We start from the raw sequence: 10,268 nt of genomic DNA on the forward strand, positions 1-10,268 counted from the left end.
AGACCTAGAGATGAAACCACTAAGCAGATTCAGAAGGTTGCAGTAGTTACTCGGAGATGAAGAAGCTTGCAGAGGATAAAGTAGCATGGAGAGCTGCATCAAACCAGTCTCTGGACTGAAGACAACAACAACAATAAAAAATGGTTCAAATAGCTCTGAGCACTATGGGACTTAACATCTGAGGTCATCAGTCCCCTAAAACTTAGAACTACTTAAACGTAACTAACCTAAGGACATCACACACATCTATGCCCAAGGCAGGATTCGAACCTGCGACCGTAGCGGTCGCGCGGTTCCAGACTGAAGCGCCTAGAACCGCTCGGCACAATGGCCGGCCAACAACAAGCAGCCTGACTTTAATGATTTTCATATATTCAGTGGAACTGTTTATTTCCTCTGCTTATCTTGTCGGGTGAATCCCTTAAATAATCAGTGTTACCTACTTTTAAGTAACGTATGCCTGTGCGCCGTTACAACAAACGAAAGGTAGATGTCCAAAAGAATTTCCATATGATTTCTTGTGTTATTATCTTCTTAATTACTTCATATGGAGGGAGATGAAATGAAGGCACACACAATTACGTTTAACATATATATTGTGAAAAGAAACTTACATACATCGACCTCTACAAGAAAATACGTCACTAGCTTTTCGCTTCCAGAGCAAAATGAAATGTAATTTCATTCTTTTTTAGCACCAGAGAGACAGTTCTCTGTAACACGTAATTACACATATTTTTCCATGCAAAGTACTAACAAAATTTAAGCGTTCTGTTACTCTCCGCCGTTTCAAATTTATTTACAACTGTAGGTAACCTGCAGTTTAATATTAACATACAGGTTTTCTTTCTCTTCCGTTCTTACAATTTGTTCACGGGACACATATTTAACAGAATTTATCCAGGTGACTGTACAACGCCTCCCTCCTCAGTCCAAATTCCCATTCACGCCTCAGCGCACTTGGTACTATCGAGCAGCGGCCAATCGCGTTGGTGGACGAATGGCCCGCTCTACAAAAAGAACTTCTTACCAATTTGGTGATATTACAGTTTTATTTTGGACAAAGAGAACATCTACTAAATATTTTATTATTCTAAGTCACGTAAGGATTTAAAGAATTGACTAAACTAACGAGGGTGTAGTACGACCAATGAGAGCGTTTCTTTATGGGGGGAGCACATTGGTGAAAGAGACACGAGGGTGGGTCATTTGTGAGAAAGAAGCAGGCAGAAGGTTGCCAGACGCCTGTACAAATATTGAGACACGCTGCCTCTACACCCGTCCATAACTGCGGAAGTGTTGCCTGGGCAGGATTTTGTGCAGGAACTGGTCGCTTGATTATATCCCATAAATGTTAGATGGGGTTCTTGTGGGGCTGTTTGGGTGGCCAAATCATTCGCTCCAGTTGCCCAGGAAGTTCTTCAATAGAGAATAATTGTGGCCCGGCGATATAGCGCGTTGTCATCCAAAAAAATTATACCGTTATTTGGGAACAAAAGTCCTTCAACGTAATCACTTCCAGTCAATAATCGGTTTAGTTGGACACACACTGTTATGGAGCCACCATCATCTTGCACAGTGCTTTATTGACAACTTGGGTCCATGGGTAGGTGTGGTCTGCGCCACACTCTACCATCAGCTGTTACCAGCTCACATAGGGACTCATCTGACCAAGCCACGATTTTCCAGTCATCTATGGTCCGCCGATGTAGTTTATTTTATTTATTTATTTAGTTTATGGTGTCTACAGAGTAAAATTGCACACATACTATTAATTAATGTAATAAACGTATTACGAATATATTATGAAATGGTTGATTGCAAACAACAATATGCGAAAGATTAGGGAGACAGTCACTGCAGCTATTACAAGTCCACATCTAAGCAGGTCACCCACTGAACAGCACGTGGAGTACCATTCATGATAACCCTCCATTCCCCTTCAAATCTCCTCGCAGGACATTCGAAGATCAGGTGAGGGATTGTTTGTTCTGCTGCACCACAGTCGCATCGTGGGTCATCAGTGAGTTTCCATTTGTGGAGAATGGCCTTACACCTGCCATGGTTAGTCCTCACACGGTTAAGTCTGCACCAAGTTCTTCTGGGCATTTGCATTCCTTCCACCGGTATCGAAGGATCAAAATCAGCGACCAGTATTGCCTCCATTCCCTTGCTATGTCGTACCTTTCTGGGAATTTGAGGACGTCGTCTTCCCATATAGGTTTCCTGGATTTTAGGCGGGTAGTTCGTACATGGTCCAGTATTTTTCGGATAGGTATATCTTCAGAGACAGAGGGGTCATTAATTTTCTTCCATTCTCGGATAGCTGCTTGTTGCCTTCTGAGGGAGGGAGGAGCTATATTGCAAAGGGCATGAAGCCAGGGAAGTGGAGTTGATTGCAGAGTTCCTGAGACAATTCTCACTGTGGTATTAAGCTGGACATCTATTTTCTTCGTGTGTGTGCTCTTGTACCAGACTGGGGTGCAGTGTTCTGCCACCGAGTAAACAACAGATTGTGCTGCGGTGCGTAGGGTGTTAGCTTGAGCCCCCCAGGAGGTTCTAGTCAGCTTTCTTAATATGTTATTTCGATTTTTTATCTTTTGACTGGTTATTTCCAGGTGTTTTTTATAGGTTAGTGACCGGTCAAGAGTGATTCCTAGATATTTTGGATGGCTGTTGTGCGTCAATCGCTCATTGCAGAATGTTACTTGTAAATCTCGTCTTGCCTCATGATTGTTCAGGTGGAATACGCTTATCTCAGTTTTATTTGGATTTGGGCAGATCCTCCATTTCGTATAATACTGGTTAAGACGTTAAAAGTTGAAGGTTGCCTTAAGCTCGTACATTGAGTCGGACTTTCAAAAGGCCCAAAAAACCTGTGTGGCTTTTGTGGACCACTCGGCCGCCTATGATACCATCTGGCTAGACGGACTCATAATCAAGCTGAAAAAAGCGATCCGCTGCCGCAAGACAACCGATGTGGTAGTTCAGAAGAGGCGGTGCAGGCGATGTCGTGCTGTTAACAGAAGCACTTGCGTCGGTCGCCTGCTGCCATAGCCCATTAACGCCAAATTTCGTCGTAGTGACCTAACAGATACATTCGTTGTACGTCCCACATTGATTTTTGCGCTTATTTCAAGCAGTGTTGATTGTCTTTTAGCACTGACAACTCTAAGAAAACACTGCTGCTCGTTAGGTTCGGTTAGTGTTTAATGTCCCGTCGACAACGAGGTCATTAGAGACGGAGCGCAAGCTCGGGTTAGGGAAGGATTGGGAAGGAAATCGGCCGTGCCCTTTTAAAGGAACCATCCCGGCATTTTCCTGAAACGATTTAGGGAAATCACGGAAAACCTAAATCAGGATGGCTGGAGACGGGATTGAACCGTCGTCCTCCCGAATGCGAGTCCCTGCTGCTCGTGGTCGTTAAGTAAGGACCGCCGGCTACTACTTTGTCTGTGGTGAGAGGTGATGCCTGAAATTTGGTATTCTCGCCATACTCTTACTGCTATGGATCTCGGAATATTGAATTCCTTAGCGATTTCCGAAATGGAATGTCCATGCTTGTAGCTCCAACTACTGTTCCGCGTTAACAGTCTGTTAATTCCCGTCGTGCTGCCATAATCACGTCGGCAACTTCTTCATATAAATCACTAGGGGAACAAATAACAGCTCCACTTCTTTTTTTCTTTATTGATTTTCAATTCCCCCCGAAGGGGGCGGGCTGGCAGCAGCTTAGTACGCTGCTCTACAGCCTACAGACTTTTTTTAAAAAAGGAAGAAGAAAGAAACAACAAAAACAGGCGATAAAACGGTGACTTAAAAGTGTAAAATGGCGGAAAAATGCGGAAAGTTAAAACAGAAAGCAAAAGGGGGGTTGGTGATGTTGATAAAATACACAAGAATCAGACAAGTAACATATTAGACAGACAATTTAAAAACATGGCGACAGTCTCGTTTCTGTTCGCAAGAGATAAAAAATCACACCCAGCGACAGTATGATGGCTGTACCCTACACTTCCCAAAAGACCCAACACGGAACACTCACTGTAAAACACTGCACGAAAATGGCGGCACAAATATGACACTCCCAGGCCAAAGGCAGACGGGAGGGGAGGGGGGGACCTGGGGACCTGGAGGAGCGCGAAAAACAAGGACAGAGGAGAGGAAAAAACGAAAAGGGGGGGGGGGAAACAAGGAGGGAGAGGACTCATAAGGGGGGGAGAGGGGCAGGGCAGACGCAAGAAGGAATGAGAAGAGACAGAGGAGGGACATGCAAAAGGACTCAGGGGAGAGAAGGGGGCAGAGAGAGGGGAGGTGGGGAAAAAAGAGGATGGAAGGGGGGGAGAGGGAGCCCGGGAAAAGGACAGAGGAAAGGAGTGGGAGGGAGGATCAGAGTTGATAGGAGGGATAAATGGAGGGAGAGAGGGCATCGTCCGGGAGGGGGAGTTGATGGAAGCCACCTTGGGAAAGGAGAAGAAGGGTGTAGAGATGGAGGGTAGGGGGGACACAGGTGTGAAGATGTGGCAGGGGGCGGGGATGGGAGAGGAGAGGAGCAACCAGGGGGTGAGGGGGATCAAGGAGGCGGGAGGTGTAGAGGATGCAGATATGTTCAAATGGTTCAAATGGCTCTGAGCACTATGCGACTTAACTGCTATGGTCATCAGTCGCCTAGAACTTAGAACTAATTAAACCTAACTAACCTAAGGACATCACACACATCCATGCCCGTAGCGGTCGCTCGGCTCCAGACTGTAGCGCCCAGAACCGCACAGCCACTCCGGCCGGCTGCGGATATGTTCGAGGAGTAGGAGCAGATGGGGGAAAGGAATGAGGTCATAAACAGCTCCGCCAGTGCACTGCCCTTTTATACCTTATGCACGCATTACTTACGCCATCTGTATACGTGCATATCGCTACCCCATGACTTTAGTTACCTCTGTGCCTTGCATAGCGAACGTTACAATTTACTGGGTTCTCTCAGAAGCATCAAAGCGATACGAAGTGGTAAAGGGAACATGGGTTTTCACTACTAATACCCAGAAAGCTTCATGATGTGATTGCCTGCTCTATCCTTATCATAGCGAATAATGTATCTGAAGGAGTGCACGACGTTGTCCAGTCGTATGATTTACAATCACTGAACAGATTGATGGAATTGTCATTGTTTCAGCAGTAAAGTTGGTACCAGCACGACACGATGGTATCATAAGTCAAAAGGAGATATCACTGTCGAGTCTAGATAATCTCAGCAGTTTATTGGTGGACAGATACAGTCACGCATGTATGTAACAGCGATAATGGTCTGTACTTTCTAAGGCCGCCGTTTGTCGCATTATCTGCTGTCTGAGATTACCCTCAATCTGTGCAGTCGATTTAGAGAAATGAGAAAATGGCCGAGTGTTGTGTAATTTTCTTCCGATCAACAGCCTGTAAGGAGATTACAGACAGATTGCAGATTACAGATTGGCATCTTGTCTGTGCAAAGTGCAATGTTTTGAGCAGCTAAGTGAGCGCTACTTCCAAGAAACACAAGTCGGAGTATCCGTTATAGCAACCTTTAGACATCGCACTTATAAAATTTTCCTATCTGAGATAAGTCGACGACTTGCTCCTTGTCATTTTATAAAGAGTGGAAACGTATTACAGCATTATATTATTGAACGATAACATTGGAAAAGGAGAATGATACAGATTTATAAACTTGAATTATTGTCTACTGTAAGACAGTCGATACCGTTTACAACGACTATTGGCTATAACAGTGAAATGTAACGATCCCGTCTAACTCCTAAGGGAAGGCTATATTTGAAAAATCGCCTGGTACGACATCGCTTATTGCGATTTATCTTGTAAACGATTTATTCTAATTTCTTTTTTGGAGAAATACATTGGCTATAAGGTCCTATGTCCATTTTTGTTTATCACGTATTTGGAGATTACTAACAACAATGTCCGCCCCCGGTAACTGAGTGGTCAGCGCGACAGAATGTCAATCCTAAGGACCCGGGTTCGATTCCCGGCTAGGTCGGAGATCTTATCCGCTCAGGGACTGGATGTTGTGTTGTCCTCATCATCTTCATTTCATCCCCATCGACGCGCAAGTCGCCAAAGTGGAGTCAAATCGAAAGACTTGCACCCGGCGACCGGTCTACCCGACGGGAGCCCCTAGTCACACACACTAACAACAATGTAACGCTCATTTTCAAATTCTTGTTTTCAGCAGATTGTTGTTTTGAAGTTGGGCGTTAAAACGAATGCATCGTCAAACAGAAAATGCGTACGCGCATCTTAAATCCAAAAAGCAAACAAAGATAACTGATTATCTTAAGTAGGACAGTATATCTACGTTACTGCATCGCATTTTATAAAAAAGCAACTAGTTAAAAAACTACTGCAGGTAACCAGAAAATTAAATTCCATATGGGTTATTTTTTCTAAGTACAGAAATGGAATAGTATTGTATTTGTTATTCATGTTTTGTGGTTCTGTGTGTTACGTATCTGCAATGTGTTAGGAACAGTACATCATATTTGTAGAAAATATAGATTTATTCATAGGAGAAAGTGTAGCCCTTCGTGTAATTTATGTGTAGAACATGTCTTTCCATTCTACTACTGTTGATTAATTTTTGTAATATCCTAAATGGAACGAAGGTGTGTCATTCACGACTGTTATACTACACAGTACTTACAGTAAGTTTTAAACAAGGTCAACAATTTATCTTGTTCATTCTCCAAAAGCGCTTTCGACGTTATTGAATAATTTACAGTGCTGCTATTCCTTTTTTCACTTAAAGGTTTTTACATTTTGCTGACATTTTATTGTTGTGAGTACTGAATAAATATAAGAAAAATTCCTCTTCAGTTCCTCTCCACATATACGCTAGGACTACTGTATTTCTTCTACTTTTTGAAGTGTTAACTCAATGGCAGCCTAAAATTTATAAATAGGCTTTTTTAATAAAAAAGGAAAAACCCGGTTTGTGCGACTGTCGACTGTAACTGCCGTAAACCTTCAGTCCCTTCGACGTCGTTATTTATGGTTTCGACATATATAACTTCTAAATACAGTCTGCAATATCAATTGAGCCACATCCTTCTGCAGTTTTCTCTACAGGAAAAAGACAAACAATTTCAGCTTCATTTGCATAGCATGTTCGTGCGGCGCTAACTAATTTGATCGTCAGCTGTGTGTTTAGCATATCGTTGGATTTATTTTGTAGCATATTGTGTAATGAAATTTGCGACATATATTTATGACAAACTCTTCACACTGTGACGACATTACCTCTGGTTGATAATTTGTTCCTTTCATTTATGTCATCCATGTTCTATGACGTACGTAACCTTATGCACGTTGGGTAGACTAAAACTTGATCTGAAAAATATAATAAGACAGATGCGCAGCTGACCATTGTTAATGAACAAGAGAAACGCCCATCAGAGAAAATACTGGAAATCATGATTTCGGTGCACCAATTGGTTTCTGTCACATGTCAGCAAATGCGCCTCTCCCGAACGATCTGTCTTAAGTACTTCGTTGTGTCATTACATGTCAGTGAGAGAAGCGGGAGCAGAGGTGTACAACGACCAGTTGAGTGTAACACAAAATGGTGCTCACAATAACAGAGCGGGTGTTCATGTCGAGTTTTATCCGAAACACAATTCGTGGAACACGTGCGAACTGTTTGTATAACACTTTAACACTGGAAATGTTTTGGTAAAACCTCCAGCAAACTCTGTAATACAAAATTTGATGGCAAAATAGCACGAAACGAGAGCTGCAACGAACAGAAACCGTAACTATCCGAAAAGAGTTCGAACAGCAGGAAACATAGCTCAAGTGAAGGAAATTCACAGTGTCAAGAAAATTCGACGAAACCTCGACACAGTTTCTCTGTGCACTTGAGAATTAAGAGATCGTCGTGTCGAAACATTATCAAATAGGATCTGAATCTGGATCCTTAAACGTTTACTGCTGTGCATGAGATCAAGTGTCCAGACGAATTTTCGATTGTTGAGTTCTGCCGGTGGTTTCTGTGTGAAGTGGAATTAGGAGTTTTTCTTTTATTCATGAAGTGATGTTGCAAGTCATGCGACACCTCCTAATATCGTGTCGGATCTCCTTTTGTCCGGCGTAGTGCAGTAGATCAACGTTGCAAGCACACAACAAGCCGTTGAAAGTCCCCTCCATAAATACTGAACCATACTGCCTCCACAGTCGTCAATAATTGCGAAAGTGTTGCCGGTGCAGGATCTTGTGCACGAACTGACCTCTCGATTATGTCCCATAAATGTTAGATTCGAATCATGTCGGGCGATCTGGGTGGCCAAATCAGTCGCTTGAATTGTGCACAATGTTCCTCAAACAAATCGTGAACAATAGTGACCCGGCAACATGGCGCATTGTCATCCATAAAACGAAGACCATTAATGGCTGCAAATGGTCTCCAAATAGCCAAACATAAACAATTTCCAGTCAATAATCGCTTCTGTTGGACCAAGGACCCAGTCCATTCCATGTTGAAGCAGCCCACACCATTATGGAGACATAAAAACCACGCACAGTGGCTTGTTGACAACTTAGGACCATGGCTTAGTGGGATACGCGCCACACACTAACCCTACCATCAGCTCTTTCCAACTGCAATTGGGATTCATCTGACGGGGCCACGGTTTTCCACTCGCCTAGGGGCCAATCGATATGGTCACGAACCCAGAAGAGGCGATGTCGTACTAAGGCACTCGCATCAATCGTCTGTTGCCAGAGCCCATTAACGCCGAATTTCACCTCACTGTCCTAACGGATACGTTCGTCGTACGTCCCACGTTGATTACTACGGTTATTTCAAGCAGTGTTGCTTGTCTGTCAGCACTGACAGTTCTACGCAAACACCGAGCGGGTAGCGCAGTGGTTAGCTCATTGGAATGGCATTCGGGTGGACGAGGTCTCAAACCCGCGTTTGGTTTTCCTTGATTTCCCTAGATCACTTAAGGCAAATGCCTGAATGGTTCCTTCGAAAGTCCGCTTTTCTTCTCCATCCTACCCAAATCCGAGCTTGTGCTCCGTCTCCAGAGAGCTCGTTGTCAATGGGACGTTAAACACCAATTGCCTCCTCCTCTACGCAAGCGTCGCCGCTCTCGGTGCCGGCCGGTGTGTGCGAGTGGTTCTAGGCGCCTCGGTCCGGAACCGCGTGACTGCTACGGTCGCAGGTTCGAATCCTGCCTCGGGCATGGATGTGTGTGATGTCCTTAGGTTAGTTAGGTTTAAGTAGTTCTAAGTCTAGGGGACTGATGACCTCAGATGTTAAGTCCTATAGTGCTCAAAGCCATTTGTACCATTTGAACCGCTCTCGCTGGAGGCCGTTGGCCACAGTGTTGTCCGTGGTGAGAGGTAATGCCTGAAATGTGGTTCACTCGGCACACGCTTGACAACGTGGATCTCGGAATATTGAATTCCTTAACGATTTACGAAATGGAATGTCCCATGCGTCGTCGAAAACCTTTTCACATGAGTACAAATGACATCTCCGCCAAAGGCCTGCCCTTTTATACCCTGTGTACGCGATACTACTGCATGTCACTACTGAGGCGGGCTGTGGTCGATGGCAGCGATAGTTCCCTTACACGCGAGGGTTGCGTCGCCGATAGGGGGGCGGAGTGAGGCCGTAGAAGTTTGAAGATCGCTCACAGACCGTCCCGATTCGGTTTGTGCCTGGCCGTCAAACGGGACTGAAGGTGATTTTTCTGGTGTAGTACTCGTCCCATGGCGATACATGCTGTAGAATATGCTATGTGGAACGTGATAGTGCTAGTGAAATTACGTGAACGTGTTGCAGTGTACCTCTTGTAAACAAAAGCGATCTCGGCTACTGGTTCGGTCCTATCTGGAGTCCGTGCATTTGTACGGAGGTAAAGATCGCAGTCTGCTTAACTGGGACGGCCATACCGCTGTGCAGCAGAAAAAGTGCTTTTCTGCGGAGATTACGGCACTGTATCCATTTCATCTTGGTTTCAGGATGGATGGAAATCGAGATCAGTGAAATCATTTGAGTTGCACTTCACAGGACGATCGATCATTGTGAGCACCTGTCCTTGCGTACTGTTAGAATGAAAATATCAGGCTTGTTGGCACCGGTAGTATTTTGGTAGCTCCTGTTTGAGTGCTCATATTAAGTGGTCGTTAATGGTGTTAATTTTGATGTTTCAAGGCTTTAAGCGTTCTTAAATTTTTAGCTGAGAGTGTTTAAACTTGGTGGGCCATTGCAG

The sequence above is a fragment of the Schistocerca nitens genome, chromosome 2 (genome assembly GCF_023898315.1).
Source record: "Schistocerca nitens isolate TAMUIC-IGC-003100 chromosome 2, iqSchNite1.1, whole genome shotgun sequence".
Taxonomy (NCBI): Eukaryota; Metazoa; Arthropoda; class Insecta; order Orthoptera; family Acrididae; genus Schistocerca; species Schistocerca nitens.